Source organism: Lissotriton vulgaris, chromosome 1_2 (genome assembly GCF_964263255.1).
Source record: "Lissotriton vulgaris chromosome 1_2, aLisVul1.2, whole genome shotgun sequence".
Classification (NCBI taxonomy): domain Eukaryota; kingdom Metazoa; phylum Chordata; class Amphibia; order Caudata; family Salamandridae; genus Lissotriton; species Lissotriton vulgaris.
In genome coordinates, this window is record NC_141686.1 from 363,587,239 (window position 1) to 363,611,928 (window position 24,690).

The 24,690-nt window shown below is 53.8% G+C and overlaps 1 protein-coding gene across 1 annotated transcript in view; it reads left to right on the top strand.

Annotated features, from left to right (window-relative positions):
* Window positions 1–420: 420 nt before the first annotated feature.
* LOC147736880 (uncharacterized) overlaps window positions 421–24,690 on the top strand; it is an 89,103-nt gene continuing 64,833 nt past the window's right edge. The window contains exon 1 of the mRNA XM_086953555.1: window positions 421–533. The gene's annotated coding sequence lies outside the window, so the exon portion shown is untranslated. The remainder of the gene's footprint in view (window positions 534–24,690) is intronic.

Sequence of the window (24,690 nt, forward strand, 5' to 3'; positions counted from 1 at the left end):
GGGAGGACAATCCCACCCATAACTGTGCAAACACTTCATACATTCCTAGGAAATAGCAAATGTACACAGCACATACACAGGCTGCGTTAGAGGCCAACACCAGAGTCCCTGAAACCCGAGCAGACCAGGCCCTGCAGCAAAACTAACCCCAAACATGCAGCTCACTCCACTGAGAACAGCAATGGACAGCCAGAGCGAGGCCTGGAACGCAAAACTAACAATATCCATGTCGCACGCTCCACTAAGAACAACAGTGGACAGCCAGAGCGAGGCCTGGAACGCAAAACTAACACTAACCATGCCACATGCTTCACTAAGAACAGCAGTGGACAGCGAGGCATGGCACGCAAAAGGAACTCTGAACATGCCTCCTAGAACAGCGAGAGCGAGGCCTGACACGCAAATCAGATTTCCGGGCGAGAGAAAGGAGAGGTGTGAAACGCACGAACTGCCTGGAGGGGACGGAGAAGCAAACAACAGAGCGGGCTGCGGAGTCTGCACACAGGGAGGAAAGACGAGAGCTGGAGCCGGAGGTGAGAGGGACTGAGGGGGACACAGGGAGGAAAGACGAGAGCTGGAGGTGAGAGGGATGGAGGGGGACACAGGGAGGAAAGAGGAGAGCTGGAGCCGGAGGTGAGAGGGACGGAGGGGGACACAGAGGGGAAAGACGAGAGCTGGAGCCGGAGGGGAGAGGGACGGAGGGGGATACAGGGAGGAAAGACGAGAGCTGGAGCCGGAGGTGAGAGGGGCGGAGGGGGATACAGGGAGGAAAGACGAGAGCTGGAGCCGGAGGTGAGAGGGACGGAGGGGGACACAGAGGGGAAAGACGAGAGCTGGAGCCGGAGGGGAGAGGGACGGAGGGGGACACAGGGAGGAAAGACGAGAGCTGGAGCCGGAGGGGAGAGGGACGGAGGGGATACAGGGAGGAAAGACGAGAGCTGGAGCCGGAGTGGAAAGGGACGGAGGGGATACAGGGAGGAAAGACGAGAGCTGGAGCCGGAGGGGAAAGGGACGGAGGGGGACACAGGGAGGAAAGACGAGAGCTGGAGCCGGAGGTGAGAGGGATGGAGGGGACACAGGGAGGAAAGACGAGAGCTGGAGCCGGAGGTGAGAGGGACGGAGGGGGATACAGGGAGGAAAGACGAGCGCTGGAGCCGGAGGGGAGAGGGACGGAGGGGGACACAGGGAGGAAAGACGAGAGCTGGAGCCGGAGGAGAGAGGGACGGAGGGGGATACAGGGGGGAAAGACGAGAGCTGGAGCCGGAGGTGAGAGGGACGGAGGGGACACAGGGAGGAAAGACGAGAGCTGGAGCCAGAGGTGAGAGGGACGGAGGGGGACACAGGGAGGAAAGACGAGAGCTGGAGCCAGAGGTGAGAGGGGGGGGGGACACAGGGAGGAAAGACGAGAGCTGGAGCCGGAGGTGAGAGGGACGGAGGGGACACAGGGAGGAAAGATGAGAGCTGGAGCCGGAGGTGAGAGGGACGGAGGGGGATACAGGGAGGAAAGACGAGAGCTGGAGCCGGAGGTGAGAGGGACGGAGGGGGATACAGGGAGGAAAGACGAGAGCTGGAGCCGGAGGGGAGAGGGACGGAGGGGGACACAGGGAGGAAAGACGAGAGCTGGAGCCGGAGGTGAGAGGGACGGAGGGGACACAGGGAGGAAAGACGAGAGCTGGAGCCGGAGGTGAGAGGGACGGAGGGGGATACAGGGAGGAAAGACGAGAGCTGGAGCCGGAGGGGAGAGGGACGGAGGGGGACACAGGGAGGAAAGACGAGAGCTGGAGCCGGAGGAGAGAGGGACGGAGGGGGATACAGGGGGGAAAGACGAGAGCTGGAGCCGGAGGTGAGAGGGACGGAGGGGACACAGGGAGGAAAGATGAGAGCTGGAGCCGGAGGTGAGAGGGACGGAGGGGGATACAGGGGGGAAAGACGAGAGCTGGAGCCGGAGGTGAGAGGGACGGAGGGGGACACAGGGAGGAAGCCGGAGGAGAGAGGGACGGAGGGGATACAGGGAGGAAAGATGAGAGCTGGAGCCGGAGCCGGAGGTGAGAGGGACGGAGGGGGACACAGGGAGGAAAGACGAGAGCTGGAGGTGAGAGGGATGGAGGGGGACACAGGGAGGAAAGAGGAGAGCTGGAGGTGAGAGGGATGGAGGGGGACACAGGGAGGAAAGAGGAGAGCTGGAGGTGAGAGGGATGGAGGGGGACACAGGGAGGAAAGAGGAGAGCTGGAGGTGAGAGGGATGGAGGGGGACACAGGGAGGAAAGAGGAGAGCTGGAGCCGGAGGTGAGAGGGACGGAGGGGGACACAGGGAGGAAAGAGGAGAGCTGGAGCCGGAGGTGAGAGGGACGGAGGGGGACACAGGGAGGAAAGAGGAGAGCTGGAGCCGGAGGTGAGAGGGACGGAGGGGGATACAGGGAGGAAAGAGGAGAGCTGGAGCCGGAGGGGAGAGGGATGGAGGGGGACACAGGGAGGAAAGAGGAGAGCTGGAGCCGGAGGTGAGAGGGACGGAGGGGGATACAGGGAGGAAAGACGAGAGCTGGAGCCGGAGGGGAGAGGGACAGAGGGGATACAAGGAGGAAGGAGGAGAGCTGGAGCCGGAGGTGAGAGGGACGGAGGGACACAGGGAGGAAGGACGAGAGCTGGAGCCGGAGGGGAGAGGGACGGAGGGGGACACAGGGAGGAAAGACGAGAGCTGGAGCCGGAGGAGAGAGGGACGGAGGGGGATACAGGGGGGAAAGACGAGAGCTGGAGCCGGAGGTGAGAGGGACGGAGGGGACACAGGGAGGAAAGACGAGAGCTGGAGCCGGAGGTGAGAGGGACGGAGGGGGATACAGGGAGGAAAGACGAGAGCTGGAGCCAGAGGGGAGAGGGACGGAGGGGGATACAGGGGGGAAAGACGAGAGCTGGAGCCGGAGGTGAGAGGGACACAGGGAGGAAAGACGAGAGCTGGAGCCGGAGGGGAGAGGGACGGAGGGGGATACAGGGGGGAAAGACGAGAGCTGGAGCCGGAGGTGAGAGGGACGGAGGGGACACAGGGAGGAAAGACGAGAGCTGGAGCCGGAGGTGAGAGGGACGGAGGGGGATACAGGGAGGAAAGACGAGAGCTGGAGCCGGAGGTGAGAGGGACGGAGGGGGATACAGGGAGGAAAGACGAGAGCTGGAGCCGGAGGTGAGAGGGACGGAGGGGACACAGGGAGGAAAGAGGAGAGCTGGAGCCGGAGGGGAGAGGGACGGAGGGGGACACAGGGAGGAAAGACGAGAGCTGGAGCCGGAGGTGAGAGGGACGGAGGGGGACACAGGGAGGAAAGACGAGAGCTGGAGCCGGAGGTGAGAGGGACGGAGGGGGACACAGGGAGGAAAGACGAGAGCTTGAGCCGGAGGTGAGAGGGACGGAGGGGGATACAGGGAGGGACGGAGGGGGACACAGGGAGGAAAGACGAGAGCTGGAGCCGGAGGGGAGAGGGACGAGGGGGATACAGGGAGGAAAGACGAGAGCTTGAGCTGGAGGGGAGAGGGACGGAGGGGGATACAGGGAGGAAAGACGAGAGCTGAAGCCAGAGGGGAGAGGGACGGAGGGGGATACAGGGAGGAAAGAGGAGAGCTGGAGCCGGAGGGGAGAGGGACAGAGGGGGACACAGGGAGGAAAGAGGAGAGCTGAAGCCGGAGGGGAGAGGGACAGAGGGGATACAAGGAGGAAAGAGGAGAGCTGGAGCCGGAGGGGAGAGGGACAGAGGGGATACAAGGAGGAAGGAGGAGAGCTGGAGCCGGAGGGGAGAGGGACGGAGGGGGATACAGGGAGGAAAGACGAGAGCTGGAGCCGGAGTCGAGAGGGACGGAGGGGGATACAGGGAGGAAAGACGAGAGCTGGAGGCGGAGGGGAGAGGGACGGAGGGGGATACAGGGAGGAAAGACGAGAGCTGGAGCCGGAGGTGAGAGGGGCGGAGGGGGATACAGGGAGGAAAGACGAGAGCTGGAGCCGGAGGTGAGAGGGACGGAGGGGGACACAGGGAGGAAAGACGAGAGCTGGAGCCGGAGGGGAGAGGGACGGAGGGGGATACAGGGAGGAAAGACGAGAGCTGGAGCCGGAGGGGAGAGGGACGGAGGGGGACACAGGGGGGAAAGACGAGAGCTGGAGCCGGAGGGGAGAGGGACAGAGGGGGATACAGGGAGGAAAGACGAGAGCCGGAGCCGAAGGTGAGAGGGACGGAGGGGGATACAGGGAGGAAAGACGAGGGACAGAGGGGGATACAGGGAGGAAAGACGGGAGCTGGAGCCGGAGGGGAGAGGGATGGAGGGGGATACAGGGAGGAAAGACGAGAGCTGGAGCCGGAGGTGAGAGGGACGGAGGGGGACACAGGGAGGAAAGACGAGAGCTGGAGCCGGAGGTGAGAGGGGCGGAGGGGGATACAGGGAGGAAAGACGAGAGCTGGAGCCGGAGGGGAGAGGGACGGAGGGGGATACAGGGAGGAAAGACGAGGGACAGAGGGGGATACAGGGAGGAAAGACGGGAGCTGGAGCCGGAGGGGAGAGGGATGGAGGGGGATACAGGGAGGAAAGACGAGAGCTGGAGCCGGAGGTGAGAGGGACGGAGGGGGACACAGGGAGGAAAGACGAGAGCTGGAGCCGGAGGTGAGAGGGGCGGAGGGGGATACAGGGAGGAAAGACGAGAGCCGGAGGTGAGAGGGACGGAGGGGGATACAGGGAGGAAAGACGAGAGCTGGAGCCGGAGGTGAGAGGGATGGAGGGGGAACAGGGAGGAAAGACGAGAGCTGGAGCCGGAGGTGAGAGGGATGGAGGGGGATACAGGGAGGAAAGACGAGAGCTGGAGCCGGAGGTGAGAGGGACGGAGGGGGACACAGGGAGGAAAGACGAGAGCTGGAGCCGGAGGTGAGAGGGACGGAGGGGGATACAGGGAGGAAAGACGAGAGCTGGAGGCGGAGGGGAGAGGGACGGAGGGGGACACAGGGAGGAAAGACGAGAGCTGGAGGCGGAGGGGAGATTGACGGAGGGGGACACAGGGAGGAAAGACTAGAGCTGAAGCCGGAGGGGAGAGGGACGGAGGGGGACACAGGGAGGAAAGACGAGAGCTAGAGCCGGAGTCGAGAGGGACGGAGGGGGAGAGGGACGGAGGGGGACACAGGGAGGAAAGACGAGAGCTAGAGCCGGAGTCGAGAGGGACGGAGGGGGAGCGGGACGGAGGGGGATACAGGGAGGAAAGACGAGAGCTGGAGCCAGAGGTGAGAGGGACGGAGGGGGACACAGGGAGCAAAGACGAGAGCTGGAGCCAGAGGTGAGAGGGACGGAGGGGGACACAGGGAGGAAAGACGAGAGCTGGAGCCAGAGGTGAGAGGGACAGAGGGGGAGAGGGACGGAGGGGGATACAGGGAGGAAAGACGAGAGCTGGAGCCGAAGGTGAGAGGGACGGAGGGGGATACAGGGAGGAAAGACGAGGGACAGAGGGGGATACAGGGAGGAAAGACGGGAGCTGGAGCCGGAGGGGAGAGGGATGGAGGGGGATACAGGGAGGAAAGACGAGAGCTGGAGCCGCAGGGGAGAGGGACGGAGGGGGATACAGGGAGGAAAGACGAGAGCTGGAGCCGGAGGTGAGAGGGACGGAGGGGGACACAGGGAGGAAAGACGAGAGCTGGAGGTGAGAGGGATGGAGGGGGACACAGGGAGGAAAGACGAGAGCTGAAGCCGGAGGGGAGAGGGACGGAGGGGGACACAGGGAGGAAAGACGAGAGCTAGAGCCGGAGTCGAGAGGGACGGAGGGGGATACAGGGAGGAAAGACGAGAGCTGGAGGCGGAGGGGAGAGGGACGGAGGGGGATACAGGGAGGAAAGACGAGAGCTGGAGCCAGAGGTGAGAGGGACGGAGGGGGACACAGGGAGCAAAGACGAGAGCTGGAGCCAGAGGTGAGAGGGACGGAGGGGGACACAGGGAGGAAAGACGAGAGCTGGAGCCAGAGGTGAGAGGGACAGAGGGGGAGAGGGACGGAGGGGGATACAGGGAGGAAAGACGAGAGCTGGAGCCGAAGGTGAGAGGGACGGAGGGGGATACAGGGAGGAAAGACGAGGGACAGAGGGGGATACAGGGAGGAAAGACAGGAGCTGGAGCCGGAGGGGAGAGGGATGGAGGGGGATACAGGGAGGAAAGACGAGAGCTGGAGCCGGAGGGGAGAGGGATGGAGGGGGATACAGGGAGGAAAGACGAGAGCTGGAGCCGCAGGGGAGAGGGACGGAGGGGGATACAGGGAGGAAAGACGAGAGCTGGAGCCGGAGGTGAGAGGGACGGAGGGGGACACAGGGAGGAAAGACGAGAGCTGGAGCCAGAGGTGAGAGGGACGGAGGGGGACACAGGAAGGAAAGACGAGAGCTGGAGCCAGAGGGGGAGAGGGACGGAGGGGGATACAGGGAGGAAAGACGAGAGCTGGAGCCGAAGGTGAGAGGGACGGAGGGGGATACAGGGAAGAAAGACGAGAGCTGGAGCCAGAGGTGAGAGGGACGGAGGGGGAGAGGGACGGAGGGGGATACAGGGAGGAAAGACGAGAGCTGGAGCCGAAGGTGAGAGGGACGGAGGGGGATACAGGGAGGAAAGACGACAGCTGGAGCCGGAGGGGAGAGGGACGGAGGGGGACACAGGGAGGAAAGACGAGAGCTGGAGCCAGAGGTGAGGGGGACGGAGGGGATACAGGGAGGAAAGACGAGAGCTGGAGCCGGAGGTGAGAGGGACGGAGGGGGATACAGGGAGGAAAGACGAGCGCTGGAGCCGGAGGGGAGAGGAACGGAGGGGATACAGGGAGGAAAGACGAGAGCTGGAGCCGGAGGTGAGAGGGATGGAGGGGGAGACAGGGAGGAAAGACGAAAGCTGGAGCCGGAGGTGAGAGGGACGGAGGGGGACACAGGGAGAGCTGGAGCCGGAGGTGAGAGGGACGGAGGGGGACACAGGGAGAGCTGGAGTCGGAGGGGAGAGGGACGGAGGGGGATACAGGGAGGAAGGACGAGAGCTGGAGCTGGAGCCGGAGGGGAGGGGGACGGAGGGGGATACAGGGAGGAAAGACGAGAGCTGGAGCCGGAGGGGAGAGGGACATACAGGGAGGAAAGACGAGAGCTGGAGCCGGAGGTGAGAGGGATGGAGGGGATACAAGGAGGAAAGACGAGAGCTGGAGCCGGAGGGGAGAGGGACGGAGGGGACACAGGGAGGAAAGATGAGAGCTGGAGCCGGAGTCGAGAGGGACGGAGGGGGATACAGGGAGGAAAGACGAGAGCTTGAGCCGGAGGTGAGAGGGATCGAGGGGGATACAGGGGGGAAAGACGGAGAGCTGGAGCCGGAGGTGAGAGGGACAGAGGGGGATACTGGGAGGAAAGACGAGCGCTGGAGCCGGAGGTGAGAGGGACGGAGGGGGATACAGGGAGGAAAGACGAGAGCTGGAGCCGGACGTGAGAGGGATCAAGGGGGATACAGGGAGGAAAGACGAGAGCTGGAGCCGGAGTCGAGAGGGACGGAGGGGGATACAGGGAGGAAAGACGAGAGTTTGAGCCGGAGGTGACAGGGATCGAGGGGGATACAGGGAGGAAAGACGGAGAGCTGGAGCCAGAGGTGAGAGGGACAGAAGGGGATACAGGGAGGAAAGACGAGAGCTGGAGCCGGAGGTGAGAGGGACGGAGGGGGATACAGGGAGGAAAGACGAGAGCTGGAGCCGGAGGTGAGAGGGACGGAGGGGGACACAGGGAGAGCTGGAGCCGGAGGTGAGAGGGACGGAGGGGGACACAGGGAGAGCTGGAGCCGGAGGTGAGAGGGACGGAGGGGGACACAGGGAGAGCTGGAGCCGGAGGGGAGGGGGATACAGGGAGGAAGGACGAGAGCTGGAGCCGGAGAGGAGAGGGACGGAGGGGGATACAGGGAGGAAGGACGAGAGCTGGAGCCGGAGGTGAGAGGGACGGAGGGGGATACAGGGAGGAAAGACGAGAGCTGGAGCCGGAGGTGAGAGGGACGGAAGGGGAAACAGGGAGGAAAGACGAGAGCTGGAGCCGGAGGTGAGAGGGACGGAGGGGGATACAGGGAGGAAAGACGAGAGCTGGAGCCGGAGGGGAGAGGGACCGAGGGGGATACAGGGAGGAAAGACGAGAGCTGGAGCTGAAGCCGGAGGTGAGAGGAACGGAGGGGATACAGGGAGGAAAGACTAGAGCTGGAGCCGGAGGTGAGAGGGACGGAGGGGGACACAGGGAGGAAAGACGAGAGCTGGAGCCGGAGGGGAGAGGGACGGAGGGGGACACAGGGAGGAAAGACGAGAGCTGGAGCCGGAGGTGAGAGGGACGGAGGGGGATACAGGGAGGAAAGACGAGAGCTGGAGCCGGAGGTGAGAGGGATGGAGGGGGATACAGGGAGGAAAGACGAGAGAGCTTGAGCCGGAGGTGAGAGGGACGGAGGGGGATACAGGGAGGAAAGACGAGAGCTTGAGCCGGAGGTGAGAGGGACGGAGGGGCATACAGGGAGGAAAGACGAGAGCTGGAGCCGGAGGGGAGAGGGAGAGGGAGAGGGATGGAGGGGGATACAGGGAGGAAAGACGAGAGCTTGAGCCAGAGGTGAGAGGGACGGAGGGGAATACAGGGAGGAAAGACGAGAGCTGGAGCCGGAGGTGAGAGGGATGGAGGGGGATACAGGGAGGAAAGACGAGAGAGCTTGAGCCGGAGGTGAGAGGGACGGAGGGGGATACAGGGAGGAAAGACGAGAGCTTGAGCCGGAGGTGAGAGGGACGGAGGGGGATACAGGGAGGAAAGACGAGAGAGCTTGAGCCGGAGGTGAGAGGGACGGAGGGACACAGGGAGGAAAGACGAGAGCTTGAGCTGGAGGTGAGAGGGGAGAGGGATGGAGGGGGAAACAGGGGGGAAAGACGAGAGCTGGAGCCGGAGGTGAGAGGGACGGAGGGGGACACAGGGAGGAAAGACGAGAGCTGGAGCCGGAGGTGAGAGGGACGGAGGGGGATACAGGGAGGAAAGACGAGAGCTGGAGCCGGAGGGGAGAGGGACGGAGGGGGATACAAGGAGGAAAGACGAGAGCTGGAGCCGGAGGCGAGAGGGACGGAGGGGGATACAGGGAGGAAAGACGAGAGCTGGAGCCGGAGGTGAGAGGGATGGAGGGGGAAACAGGGAGGAAAGACGAGAGCTGGAGCCGGAGGGGAGAGGGATGGAGGGGGATACAGGGAGGAAAGACGAGAGCTTGAGCCAGAGGTGAGAGGGACGGAGGGGGATACAGGGAGGAAAGACGAGAGCTGGAGCCGGAGGTGAGAGGGATGGAGGGGGATACAGGGAGGAAAGACGAGAGCTTGAGCCGGAGGTGAGAGGGATGGAGGGGGATACAGGGAGGAAAGACAAGAGCTGGAGCCGGAGGTGAGAGGGACGGAGGGGGACACAGGGAGGAAAGACGAGAGCTGGAGCCGGAGGTGAGATGAATGGAGGGGGATACAGGGAGGAAAGACGAGAGCTGGAGCCGGAGGTGAGAGGGACGGAGGGGGACACAGGGAGGAACGACGAGAGCTTGAGCCAGAGGTGAGATGAATGGAGGGGGATACAGGGAGGAAAGACGAGAGCTGGAGCCGGAGGTGAGAGGGACAGAGGGGGACACAGGGAGGAAAGACAAGAGCTTGAGCCAGAGGTGAGATGAATGGAGGGGGATACAGGGAGGAAAGACGAGAGCTGGAGCCGGAGGTGAGAGGGACGGAGGGGGACACAGGGAGGAAAGACGAGAGCTTGAGCCAGAGGTGAGATGAATGGAGGGGGATACAGGGAGGAAAGACGAGAGCTGGAGCCGGAGGTGAGAGGGATAGGTCATGTAAAGGAGAGAAAGGTCAAGTTTAGCCGAGCTGTGGGCGGCTGGTGAAACAAGGGAGGGGCGAGGGGGCTGTAGGGATGGAGGAGAGAATGGAGCCTGAAGGGGTTTGGGACACAGGCATTAATGCACAGTGAGCGAGGTGGTGCTTTTCAGCACAAAGTGTCCGATAAAGACAAGCACGTGCGCGCCCCTGCTCGTGCCCGAGCCAATACTCCATCACTCCACAAAGTATTTCTTTTATTTTATGCGTTTTTATATAGCGCAGACTTTACCCAAAGGTGTCAGAGCGCTTCACAATAGGAACAGAACTGATACATGAGGATAAGATTACAAGTGAACAAATTACAAAAGGCAACGTTAAGTTACATGAGGCAAAAGTGACAATTGTGCAGGTATCAAGAGCAAATAATACAAGAGGTAGCAAATGGTACGTTACAAGAGGAAAAAAAAGTGACGTGTGTATGTTTCAAAAGCGTACAAAGTACACGTAGAGGTATAATACTGCACTAAATGGCAGATACTCAAAACCCAAGAACACACTGGGAAGGCACTTCTATAGTCCATGTAGAACAGAATTTCCTATAATAGAAGGTCTTCCTTCAGATAATAGAGAATTACATTTGGAAGTAGCTTTGGAGGTCAGATTTGAAGGCCTGGGAGGAAGTGGTGGTCCGGAGCTGAGGCGGAAGTGAGTTCCAGAATCTCACCACGTTGCCTGAAAAGGATTGGGTCATCAATCTTTCCTTCTTGAAGGTGGGTGGTTCAAGCAATAGATTTTCCGCATTACTTGATGGTCTAGAGCCTCCAGAGAGATTCAGTTTATATGCCAGGTAGTGAGGAGAGGAGTGCAAGGCTTTGTGGGTGATACAGGCAGTCTTGTAGATAGATCTTGCCTCGATGGAAAGCCAACGGAGGGTGGATAAAATGGTCGCTTCTTTTGACCCCATATATGAAACCACCTGCTGAATGGAGAACAGATTTAAAGGGGGACAGGTGGGATTTGAGGAGGCCAGTAAGAAGAGATTTGCAGTAGTCTAGTCTGGAGAAGACCAGCGATTGGACCAGGGTTTTAAGGTCATGCTCCGGGATGAAGCGACATATCCCCCAAAGAAGGCGTAGTTGGTATCAAGCAGACTTAGCAATGGAATTTATGTGGGATAGTATATTGAGTTTTGTGTCGAGTATAACACCAAGGGATTTTGCGCTGTGGACAATGATGGGTTTATTGTTTAGTAGATTCATCTGACCCATCCATGATTGAACCGGGGGAGGAGAAAGTGAGGAGGGGAGGAGGTGGAATTCAGTTTTAGAGGGATTCAGAATCAGTTGATGAGTTAACATCCAGTTTTGAATGGAGTCGAGAGTAGAGCTTAGGATGGAGAGGTCGTGAATGGAGGCAACCTTGAGGTAGATTTGAGTGTCTTCCATATAGAGATGATAGTGGATCCCGGATTTGATTAGGAGATTTCCCAATGGTTCTAAATAGAGATTGAACAATGTGGGTGCAAGTATAGAGCCTTGAGGACTACCTTGACCTACCGCTAAAGGAGATGAAAGACTATTCGCTATTTTGATCATTTGGGATCTATCAGAGAGGAAAGAAGCAAACCATTTAAGCACAGTGCCCTCCATGCTCCAGGTGTCTTTGGCTTGGATCATGACTGTACCATTGTTATAGAGTGAGATAGTCAGGGAGCTGTTGAAACACGCAGAGGGGGAGATTTTTAGCTGTTTCCCATGAGGTATAGAGGAGGAGGAGGTGTCTTTAAGGGAGTTATGTAAGCTGGTGGACCAAGAGGGGATGTCATGAGTGAAGAAAATGAAATCGTTTTTGAGCCTCCCATAACGACCATTGTAAAATTGATTTACAAAAAGGGAATCAGGGAAACATTCCATGGTGTTATGCTTGAATCGATTTGCTGCAGCTTTAGTCGGGTAAGGAGGATACATGATTTTATAGCAATTAATTCCAGACTTGAGTGGTGGCCATGTTGGGAAAATGAGGAGGAGGAGGAGGAGGGTGGTGAGGATAAGAGAGGGGTGTTATCAGGAAGGCGGTGGTGAGGACAAGTATAAGGACAGAAAGGGGGCACATATTCCAGACGTCGGGTGAAGATATCTGAACTAATGTGCAGTTTGGGAAGTGAGGCGATTAGGGACAGCAGAGCAAGAGAAGATGGAGGAACCGATTCCAGTAGTTGAGAAAGCGTTACTGCTTGGGAGTCTCTATGATTCCGTTAGTATTATGATGGGCCCTTTACCTGGTTATTCACATAATATCCATGGTGCCACCTGGCACTAGATCATATTTTCAATGGAATTGTTTACACATGACAGGGCTAACTGGACCACTGTCAGAACCATCACGGAGCGAACTTAGTAAGAGTAAAACAGATCATAAACGTACAACCAATAACCACTGGTAATCATTGTACCTAGCATCAGCCTGTAACACAAGCATTAGAAATGCAATAGGTCTCGCAGCATTAGAGTTAGTGCTTTTAGAATTGTTTATGGTTTTTTTTGTAAATCTTTAGCATGAGGTTGAGGGTGAGTGAGGGTGAGTGAGGGTGAGGGGTTGAGGGTGAGGGTGAGGCTGAGGGGTTGAGGGTGAGGGTGAGTGAGGGTGAGTGAGGGGTTGAGGGTGAGTGAGGGGTTGAGGGTGAGTGAGGGTGAGTGAGGGGTTGAGGGTGAGTGAGGGTGAGTGAGGGGTTGAGGGTGAGTGAGGGTGAGGGGTTGAGGGTGGGTGAGGGGTTGAGGGTGGGTGAGGGTGAGGGGTTGAGGGTGAGTGAGGGTGAGGGTGAGTGAGGGGTTGAGGGTGAGGGTGAGTGAGGGTGAGTGAGGGGTTGAGGGTGAGTGAGGGGTTGAGGGTGAGTGAGGGTGAGTGAGGGGTTGAGGGTGAGTGAGGGTGAGTGAGGGGTTGAGGGTGAGGGGTTAAGGGTGGGTGAGGGGTTGAGGGTGGGTGAGGGTGAGGGGTTGAGGGTGAGTGAGGGTGAGGGTGAGTGAGGGTGAGTGAGGGGTTGAGGGTGAGGGTGAGTGAGGGTGAGGGTGAGTGAGGGTGAGTGAGGGTGAGTGAGGGTGGGTGAGTGTGAGTGAGGGTGAGTGGGGGTGAGTGGGGGTGAGTGGGGGTGAGTGTGGGTGAGGGATTGAGGGTGAGGGATTGAGGGTGAGGGATTGAGGGTGAGGGGTTGAGGGTGAAGGGTTGAGGGTGAGGGGTTGAGGGTGAGTGAGGGTGAGGGGTTGAGGGTGAGTGAGGGTGAGGGAGGGTGAGGGGTTGAGGGTGAGGGGTGAGTGAGGGTGAGGGGTTGAGGGTGAAGGTGAGTGAGGGTGGGTGAGTGTGAGTGTGGGTGAGTGAGGGTGAGGGATTGAGGGTGAGGGGTTGAGGGTGGGTGAGGGGTTGAGGGTGAGTGAGGGTGAGGGGTTGAGGGTGAGTGGGGGTGAGTGAGGGTGAGGGGTTGAGGGTGAGTGAGGGTGAGGGGTTGAGGGTGAGTGAGGATGAGGGGTTGAGGGTGGGTGAGTGAGGGTGAGGGTGAGTGAAGGTGGGTGAGGGGTTGAGGGTGATTGAGGGTGAGGCGTTGAGGGTGAGTGAGGGTGAGGGGTTGAGGGTGAGTGAAGAATTACAATACAATACAATACAATATACCAAGCCAGCTTCTCACACTAACTTTGAGGAATGTTTACAGTCTATAAAATACACAGAGTGAAGATAATGTATTCCAAATACTCTAAATCTGCTGTTCTCTAAACTATTAATGTATGATTTTGCCAGCATAACCAGTTAGAAGCCAGCAATGGCATTACAAGCAGGCAACGCACACATGCAGTACAGAGGCAAAACTCAGCCATTGCACAACCTGCACTAGCTAGAATCCAGCCAGCAGTTAACCAACCAACAACCTACGTGCAGCGCGGGCCCGCGTGCACACAAACACACCCACATAACACATAGAGTCAACCAACACACAAACAGACACCCAGCAAAGACTAAACACACAAGCCAACACACCCGGCACAGAACCGGCAACAGACCAGTAGTTTTAAATACAGTCGGCGTTTGGTGAGTGATTGGGGCACCATTTGGAAATGGTAATCTAAAATGGGGTACCAGCGTTTAATAATTAACGGCGCACTGCGGGGGGAGGCATAAGCATGAAAGACTGGTACACAGGCGAAACACAAGATGCCCTATGTGCGCCCCTACTTCTGATCCCCAGGCGTAGCCACACTGCAGACCGCGACTCTGAGGGGACGGCATTGCCCACAGTGAGGTAGCGGTGTGTGGGACAACACACTGCTCCCCGGAGTCAAGTGTGCATTGTGACACAGGATACGACCTGGGGGATTCGTTGGCGCTGAACTAGATACTTGCTGAGGGTGTTGTGAGGCATAGCCGGAGACCTGAGGTGGAAAATCGGGGGCTCATCTGTTAACGGGTTCCTCTTCCCTGCCAAACTTAAAGTGATTTACTAAGCAAATTACCTATTCTTCAATACTCCGGCAGAGGCGTGGCACTGGCTGGAAGAGCGCCCCCTACCGAGGCTCTCTGGTGAGTTGATGCCGCACTTTGGGACAGCTCTGCCACAGTGCAGTACCAGACCCAGATTTAAGTACCGTATCGGAAGAAATAATACACGGTCGCAAACACAACACTTAGGCGCTTGTTGCCGTAGGGCATCGATCTGACAGTGACCGCTTCACAAACACTGGATTTGGAAAACTTGCAATGCCGAGACGGCGTCGGAGGCATAGAGAGATCGAAGGAACCTGCCTTGCGTCACTCGGCGGACTGTACTGATAAGGACATTACAACGGAATCGCAGGATTGGGGTGAGCCGCGGGGGAGGGGAGGGGAAGGCACACGTCAGAGGACATGGTGGGGAAGCAAAGCAAATGAGAGGAGCAAGGGAGAGAGTGGGGTGACAAGGGAAGAGTGAGGCGAGTGATGGAATGGGGTTACAAGTAGAAAGACATTGGCGAGGAGAGGCAGGAGAGAAAGAAAACAAGACGGACGGACGGAAGAGAGGGGAGGGGGGAGGAGAAATGCGACACGGAGGGAAGGGGAGGGGGCGGAGCGGGTTAAAATATACAAACCAAAAACAAGCCTTTCACCGTAACACGGCGGGCAGGGGAGGGGGCGGGCAGGGGAGGGGGCGGAGAGGGGAGAGGTGCGACACGGCAGGATGTGACCGTTGCGGCGGTGTTACGCGGAAGGAAGTTAGACGGCGTTAGACGGAAAGAAGAGAGGGGAGGGGGAGGAGAAATGCGACACGGCGGGAGGGGGCGGAGCGGGTAAACAAAGACGGACGTGCACGCGCACGCGCTTTTAAGGTCAATGCGCATGCGCATAAGCTCAATGCGCATGCGCATTGACCTTAAAAGTCACGGGCACTGCAAGGAATCGCCACGATTCCTTGCAGTGTAGATAAAGAGTGGATAAGTCGCAATACTCTCGCTTGCTCGATGCGCATGCGCATCGACAGGCGAGACCTAAAAAACCACATTAGGCACCAAACACATTGTATGCCCATAATCTTAGCAGTCTAATATTAGACCCTAACCTCCTAGGTATCACTAACATTAGGGGCGTAAAGCACAGGGTGGAACATAATCTCACTAGCGCAAACCATAATATGCAATATAATCTCATAATCATAAAAAAAACACATTTAGAGGTAACTAGGACTGGGTGCATAGATCATACTACATGAAATACATTTCCTGGCACCACATAATCACATTAGGGCCTGGCGCCCAACAAACCTCCCTGCCCCTTGACCTCCCAGTCCCCCTGGCCCATCATTAACATTAGGGGCATAAAGCACAGGGTGGAACATAATCTCACTATCATAAACCATAATAATCAAGATAGTCTCATAATCATAAAAACTACATTTAGAGGTAACCAGGAAAGGGTGTGTAAATCATACTACATTAAATACATTTCGTGGCACCATATAATCACATTAGGGCCTGGCGCCCATCAAACCTTCCAGTCCCCCTGGCCATCTCAAATGGGCTCCGTGTATGGTCACTGTCAGTTGAAGTTTGCTTGGGGGAGGGGGAAGCAAAGGAGGCAGTAGGAGAGTAGTTACTCAGGCACCGCGATGCGCTGGCTCCCCAGTGAGCCATTCCAACGGGGGAACCTTCGGCAGGCCCACCAAGTCCGTCAGTCTCTCTCTCTCGCTCTCTCTCTCTCTGTCTCTCTCTCTGTCTCTGTCTCTGTCTCTGTCTCTCTCTGTCTCTCTGTCAGTCTCTCTCTCTCTCTCTCTCTCTCTCTGTCAGTCTCTCTCTCTCTCTCTGTCATTCTCTCTCGCTCTCTGTCAGCCAGTCACTCTCTCTCTGTCAGCCAGTCACTCTCTCTCTGTCAGCCAGTCACTCTCTCTCTGTCAGTCTCTCTCTCTCTCTCTCTCTGTCAGTCTCTCTCTCTCTCTCTCTCTCTGTCAGTCTCTCTCTCTCTCTCTCTGTCAGTCTCTCTCTCTCTCTGTCATTCTCTCTCGCTCTGTCATTCTCTCTCGCTCTGTCATTCTCTCTCGCTCTCTGTCAGTCTTCCTCCACTCTTCTTTCTCTCCAGTCTCTCCACTCTTTCTCTCTTCAGCTCTTTCTCTCTCCTCTCTCTCCCTCCACTCTATCTGTCCTCTCTCTCTCCATTCTCTCTCTCTCTGTTCACTCACTCTGTCCACTCACTCTGTCCACTCACTCTGTCCACTCACTCTGTCCACTCTCTGTGTGTCCACTCTCTGTGTGTCCACTCTCTGTGTGTCCACTCTCTCTCTGTCCACTCTCTCTCTGTCCACTCTCTCTCTGTCCACTCTCTCTGTCCACTGTGTGTCCACTCTCTGTGTCCACTCTCTCTCTCTCCACTCTCTCTCTTTCCTCTCTAGTCTCTCTCTCTCTCTCTCTCTTTCCTCTCTCGTCTCTCTCTCTCTCTTTCCTCTCTCGTCTCTCTCTCTCTCTCTCTTTCCTCTCTCGTCTCTCTCTCTCTCTTTCCTCTCTCGTCTCTCTCTCTCTCTATCACTGTACTCGCTCTCTCTCGCTCTTTCCTCTCTCTTTCCTCTCTCTTTCCTCTCTCTTCTCTCTCTTTCCTCTCTTTCCTCTCTCTCTTTCCTCTCTCTCTTTCCTCTCTCTCTTTCCTCTCTCTCTTTCCTCTCTCTCTTTCCTCTCCCTCTCTCTTTCCTCCCTCTCTCTCTTTCCTCTCTCTCTTTCCTCTCTCTCTTTCCTCTCTCTCTTTTCTCTCTCTCTTTTCTCTCTCTCTTTTCTCTCTCTCTTTTCTCTCTCTCTCTTTTCTCTCTCTCTTTTCTCTCTCTCTCTTTTCTCTCTCTCTCTTTTCTCTCTCTCTTTTCTCTCTCTCTCTTTCCTCTCTCTTCTGTCACTGGTAAAAGTGGGTTTCTGGAGGGCCATGGGTATATTAACTGCAAAGTCAGTGGGCCGCCAAGGAAGGCATGCCGGCCGCACTATGGGTACCACAGGAAGCAGAACAGTCCTGGGGAGAGGTATGCTTGGTTGGAAACCATAAAGTACAGGGATATTTATGATTCCCCTTCAGTATCTATGTACGTTGTGGGCATATGCATGTGAAAACGATGCTGTCAAAATCGGAATTTGGTTCATTAAAAAAAAAAAAGATACTTTGCACGTATGATTAGCATATCTCACAAATTGAAACGTTGTGTACTAACTGAAAATATTTAGCAGGGCTGTGTGTGATATTACCAAGTGTTCAGCAACATTAATTTCTAGGTTGAGGCCCTCCCATGACAGAGCAGTAACACAAAGCAGCCTCATGTGAAGTTGCACACGATTCCTGATTCTTCTCGTGAAGAACTGAATTGTGACCACCTAAAATGTGTTGTTCTTTGAGTTTTGTATGCCTCATTATTCAAAGGATAAAAATGTACAATTTTGAATGCCCATGTACACGTGCTAGGTCTGTGGGGTAAGCTCTTTCCATGACTTGTTTGTGGCAGGCTAATTTACCCAGCCGGGGTCACGGTTTGAGGAATCATTTTTGGCATTCCTGCACTTGTAAGTGTGCAGTGTGCACCCACGCCAGCCCAGACCCTGGCCGAAAGGGCATCAGCAAATTCCCTCTCCCCCTTCCGCTAACCCCAAGTGAGTGTCAGCCTGGCTCAGACAGCTTCCCGGCACACACAGAGCCGCACCCGAAGACTTCACAGGACTTTTAAAGACCATTAACTTGCAAATGAGGCTTTGTTGTATTTTGCCTCTTGGCGCCCCTGCATCTCCACTCTATTACTGGAACATAGCCCAGCCCCCAGAGAGCAGAGTTTCACGGACTCCAACCGGCGGTGTTTGCTGACACACTTTAAAAAAAACCAAACACCGGTAGGATGTTTGTAAGGTCCGCAGGGCCGCCAAGGAAGGCTTGCTGGGCCACTGGCGGCCCGCGGCTGTACTATGAGTACCCCTGATTTAGGTAGAAGATTTACCATCTCTGAAACCAACCAAGACTCAATTAAATCCTCATGTGAGGTGTTATCTCAAAAAATGGAAGAAGTGTCACAAAGAACAGATGCTTTGGAACTCGGAATTCCCAAAATAAAGGAAGCGTTGTATAGTTCTTCAGTGGAAATGGACAAACTAGCTCTCCAAAACCGAGACCTGAAAGACGATATAGAGCGCCTTGAGAACCATGCTAGGAAAAATTACTTAAAAATATAAAATTTTCCTTAAGACCTGGAGGGAGGAGATATTAAAAAAATTGTGATTTCTTTTCTAAAAGACATCATTCTTAAAGATTAGATCTGACTCAGGACATTCAGCGTGTCCATCGAGATCCGAATAAGAGGAATCCTGCAAATTTAAAGCCAAGGAAAATCTTAGTGACCTTTTTAACATACTCCCTAAAGGAGAAAATCCTATCCCTCGCATTGAGAGCAGGCGTGGTCAACTGTACTTCCTTTTCCAGCCAATTCTCTTTCTCGATCAGGTCTGATGTATCCCACATTACCGCAACAAAACAGTGGGAGCTGGGTAAAAGAATGACAATCTTGAATTCATTGGTTGCTAAGGTACAATTAAGGATCCCGGCATCGCTTCGAATTATGTGGAATAACCACATGTATAACATGCGACAGATTGAGGAGGTAGATACCCTCATTGACAAAATTAAGTGCGCGGGTGGGGTATAGGTTGGGTGGGTGGGTGAGTCCTTAGGTAGCAATCATCGTAGAAGCACCTGGCTGGTTTGTTTAGAGGGGTCTAGCTTATCATATGTATAATTCTTTTTTTGAAAGCTTCTAGGAGACATTGCCCACAGGGCATTCGCCCGGAGTAATAGGGGGGTTTCCCAGGGTAGCAAGGGGGTCACAGGATCAGGGATGGGTGGCAGAAGGGAGGGGGAGCACGGGTGGGGCTGCATCGTGAGAAAATCAATAAAAATATCCTCAATCTCAAACCTGTTTTAGAATCTAAGCCATCCTTAGAATGTTTGAATGTTGCACTGTTATTCGTCAGAAATAGACCGCCTCAATGAGTAGTAAAATTAAATGTATCTCTTGGAATATTAACGGGCTCAGACTTCCACGTAGGCAAGGGCTGGTTATGAAGTATCTTGAACAGTCCTCTGCTCGGGTTTGCCTTCTTCAAGAGATGCACCTGAGTCATTCGGAGTGTAGGACCATCTTTGGTAAATATCGTTGGATCGAGTCTTTTTGTTCCTCTGAGCAGTTCAGACATAATAAGGGGGTTGCGATCATAATTAGATACGGGGCAAATGGCACTATTAAATCAGTCACCTCGGACCAATCTGGGAGATGGATTATTGCACAGACTGAAATAAGGGGGACCGAGTTAACTTTAGTTTCATTCTATTCAACATGATTCACGATCTCGGGCTAGCAGACCTTTGGAGGGCTAAGATGGGTGATAAAACTGGTTTTACTTTTTTAGTAAAAAATATGGTAATTCTTCGCGGATTGACTACATCTTAACTGATAGGTTGGGCTTAGAGAATGTCAGTGATATTTCTATTTTACCTTGTATTCTTTCTGACCATGCTCCTATTTCTTTTTCCTATGAAGGGGGTAGGCGAAGCCTCAGATCTAGATGGACTTTGAAAAGGGCAATTGCTTTCTAATGTCGAAATAATCAGGGCACTTAAAGCTGCTACAATAGATTATTTCACCCTTAATATTGGCTCAACATCCCCAGACTTTGTCTGGGACGCCTATAAAGCAAATCTACGCGGTCAGATTCATAGTCTGATCTGCTCAAAAAATAAGGAAGAGTCACTGGAATTTCAAAACCTATAAAAAGAGATAGGAAAGTTGGAAAATGAGAGGCTCTTTAGTCGCCAGATATCTATTAGTAGGTTGGTACAAGTCAATAAAGACCATGACCTCCTCTGTCAAGAATATAGGGGCAAATTGGATCTAAAAGTAAAAGCCTTTCGCATAACTTGCAACACTATGAATATGGCAGAAGGGCAGGGGCTCTTTTAGCCTGTAAAGCGTGGATAGGTCGAGCCAAGAACAATATAATTGAATTAATTATCAATGAGAGCAGGGCGACCTCATGTAAACAGGTGGACATGCAAAGGTGTCTACTCTCTCCGTTTTATGACCTTTATAGGGAAGAGACTACCCCCTGTCCAGAGAGTATCCAAAAGTGGCTGAGGCTTAAAGAGCTTCCAGTTTTAACCAAGGGTAGCAGAGCTTCTTGGATGCTCCAATTACAGAGAGTGAAATAAAAACAACAAGGCTGCGGGGACTGGTGCTCTCCCAGGTGAGGTTTACAAAATCCTCCAGGATGAATTGCCTCCAAGGCTGTGTGATTTATTCAATTATGTATATAGCCCAGAAGGTAGAGTCCCGAACTCCTGGAAGGAGGCTACGATCCTCTGTATCTTAAAGCCAGGAAAGGATCCTCTCAAAGCTGATTCACATAAACCAATCTCCCTGCTCAATGCTGATTTCCAGATCTTTATGAGTATTTTGGCAGGGAGATTGGTCAAGTTAGTCCCACAGTTGATAAACACGGACCAAAAGGGTTTCATCCCGGGTAGGTTTATTCCTGAACAGACCCTACAGTTAATTGGGAGTATCGATTTGGCCGTTGCTAGGTCAGAGCCCCTGGCCGTGGCGGCATTCGACGCGGCTAAGGCGTTCGACCATGTCAGCTGGGCCTTCTGGTGGGAAACCCTAAAGATAATGAGATTTGGCTCAATTTTTATACAGGTAATCAAAAGAAGAGTGACCATAAAGATAAAGTATATGAAAGAGGTGGGTGTCGCACGTGAAGTCTTTTGATTACCTGTATATTACTTGGGGACTAAGAGTGCCCTAAAACCCTCTCTCTCCTTTTGTTGAGATATCAATTTTTATACAGACACTGATTAATTGCTACCAGGGAGCCTCAGCAATGATTTTGTTAAATGGCATGTTAACATCAAGTTTCAATATAACGAGAGGAACGAGGCAGGGCTGTCCCATCTCGCCCTTTCATTTCGATCTATATATAGAGCCCCTTGCCCAAGCTATAAGACTCGATGAATCAATTGCCCCTTTCACTGTTCACCAATGTAGCAGCAAGTTAGCCCTCTATGCGAACGACGTGCTGCTGTATACTGATAATCCAGCCGAGGTTCTCCCTAGAGTGGAAGCCCTATTGGAGGAATTCGGTTCATATTCTGGATAACTTGCCCATTCCTCCAAGACAGAGATAATGTTTTGGCACGTCGATAATTGGTGTGGTAAAGTAAGCAAAGAATTCAGATATCTTGGGATAATTATAGTTAACAACATGGAGGATATCCCCAAGATGAATTTAAAGAAGGTATCTAAAAAGATCGACCGTCTCTTTCTAAGATGGAAAAACCTGCCCCTGACAATATACCCCAGGGATAATTTGGTAATAATGGTCATCTTACCAAAACTGACCTACCTTTTCAGTGCTATTCCTCTTGACTTTCCATGTAGACATTTAAGTATAATCCAAGGTAAAATAAGCAGTTTTATCTGGTCTAATAAAACCTCAAGGCTCTCATGGAAGAAAGTAAGGCGTAAGCTTCTGATAGGAGGTCTTGCACTCCCTGATATACTTTGGTATTCTTCTGCTTTTCAGTTTAAAATCATTTGGGCACGACTGGGGGGGGGGGGGGGGGGGGGATCCAATGGGTTGAAGCTAAACGAGATGGTTATCTTTGAGGCGGAGGAGTGGGCTTCCTATATAAGTTCGGCGACCCGAGGTTCTTCAAAAAGGTTCACCTAAAAGTTTTAAAATCCGCATTAAATGTATGGTACAGGGTCAGGAAACAATGGGTGATTGGTTACTATTCTGATTTCGCCCCCATTTGGGATTCCCCTGGGCTACCCGCCTGTCTGGAAGATAGCCTTGCCTTGCCTATCAAAAACGAAGGTATTCTGATCTGGTCCGATCTTTTATCTACAGATTGAATACTCCCCTGGGAGGTTTTAAGATCAAAAATAGGGAACTCTTTCTCAAGATTTAAATATTTACAATTGGCCTCCTGGTTTATAACGGAGAAAGATTCTATTGGCTGAAACTGGGAAATTGAGTTTCGATGTCCGAACGCAAATCTCATAAAAAGGAGGTTGGGTTTTGGTTTAGGAAGCTTATGGATGCCGAGGATATAGACTTTCCCGTACAGCATGCAGTCTGGAACACGTCAGACTTGGATGCTGCTGCTGTAGACTTGTATGAATCCTCTCTCCAGACTCTATATGTCGGTCAAACCTGCCTCGTTAAAAAAGAACTATTTTTTTGTTATCAGATTATACTACACCCCCATGAAAATAGCTAAATTTGCCCCTCTCTCCTCTTCAAAATTCCCAAGATGCGATTTTTCCACGGCCGATGATATAAATATATTTCATGAATGTGTCATGATAAAGGAGTTTTTTCAGAATGTGGAATGCACTCTTGGTGCTATTTTGAAACTTAAGATTAATTTGAATTTGTCAATAGTAATATTTGGCATTGATAACAACCTGATGAACTCATTGTCGGCAACACAAAGAGGCTTGCTTATGTATCTGATTCTTATTGCTAGGAGGGAGATTTGCAAGCTACGGAAGCATCCACAGCCCCCGCTGCACGAGAATTGGCTGAGGGCCTCATTGGATTTGGGACATGTGAATGATAATGTTTGTAATATCTGGTCAAAGCTTTTAGTATGGGGCAGAGAAATGAGACTGATTCAATGCCCCTAAGTCCTATGATTACAACAAGCTTCACACGAAGAAGCTGGCCTGGCTAGGCCTACAGCCAATGCAATCGCAGAAGCCATGGGCGCCCAGGTCGGAAGGATGGTTTCTAGCTTATATTTGCAGTCGCTATATGGTGAGATGAGGGCAAAAAAAAGATTTACAGGTTGACTGACCAGGTCAAGGCCAGCATTCTATTTCTATTTAAATCATTTATAGAGCGCAACAGCCGCCCCAGCCAAGAGGCGTCCCGGCGCTAACAGCAAAATAGGCAGCATCAGCACACGAAGCAGTCTACACAGTAGGAAAGAGAGAGGTTTTAACAGCTTTCCTAAATTCAGACAATTTGTCAAGACCTCGAATATAGGGTGGCAGAGAGTTTCAAAGTATTGCTGCTCTGTTACGGATGGAGCGGCCTCCGGCCTGGGTTCTCCTAACCCGAGGGACCACCAGCAGGTGTTGGCCCATGGACCGAAGCTGACTGGGAGGAACATAAAAAGAGAGCAATTCTGTCAGGATATTAGGGGAGGCCAGTTTCAAGACCTTGCAGGCTTTACAAAGAGCCTTGACCTCCATTTGTTGAGCCAAAGGCAGCCAATGAAGGCGATAAATTGAGCTGGTCACCGAACAGACTTTACTCAGGCCTGGAAGAGCTCTTGCTGCGGCATTCTGTACTCTCTGTAACCTATGTATTTCAGCCTTGTTAGCCCCTAGGTACAGAGAGTTTGCATGATCAAGTCTGGATATAATCAAGGCTTAAATAATGATCTGTCTGGTCGGGGCATCAAAGAAACCTAAGATACGTTTCAGCCCGCGTAATCAACCAAAACAGGTGAGCGCCACCTTCTGAATCTGGAAACTAAGAGAGGAGTCCATCCAAACCCCTAAATTCTTTACCACCTGTTTAGGAGGAGGGGGGTGCCTAGATTCATAGGCCACCAGTATTCATTCCATAACCCATGATCCCTTCCCACCAGCAACAACTCCGACATGCTGACATTCTGCTGGAGGCAGGTAGCTGTCATCCATTCGGCAACTACCGCAAGATCACCTTGAAACATAGTGGCGTCGTACCTGGTGTTGCTCAAAAGGGCTACCACCAGCTGAGTGTCGTCGGCGTAGGAGACCACCGTCAGTCCCCTGCTCCTCGCAATTGCAGCCAGAGGTTGTACGTACAAATTAAAGAGCAGAAGGCTCAGTGAGGAACCCTGTGGTACTCCGTGCTTGATGGGGAAAGGTAGATGAGGAGAACGGGGGGCAATCACCTGATAGAACCTGTCAGAGAGGATTGACGCTAGCTACTTCAATGCAAGGCCACCGATACCAGTCTCTTCCAGACGGTGCAGCAGGACGGCATGGGACACAGTATTGAACGCAGCACTGAGACCCAAAAGGATCAGTGCTGATGTCTGTCCTGCGTCCAGCGCTGTCCAAAGGTCTTTTGTCACCGCCAGAAGCGCGGACTCCGTGCCATTGCTGGGGCGAAAGCCGTTTTGCGACGGATCTAGCATGTTGTTAATGGTCAGGTGCTCTGAAAGGATGGAGTTAATAAATGCCTCCGCGATCTTAGCAGGCCAAGGGAGCAATGAAATTGGACTGAAGTTCTCAGGTTTTTTGGCATCCAAAGATGGTTTTTTGAGCAATGGTAACTCACTGGCTTGTTTCCATGCTA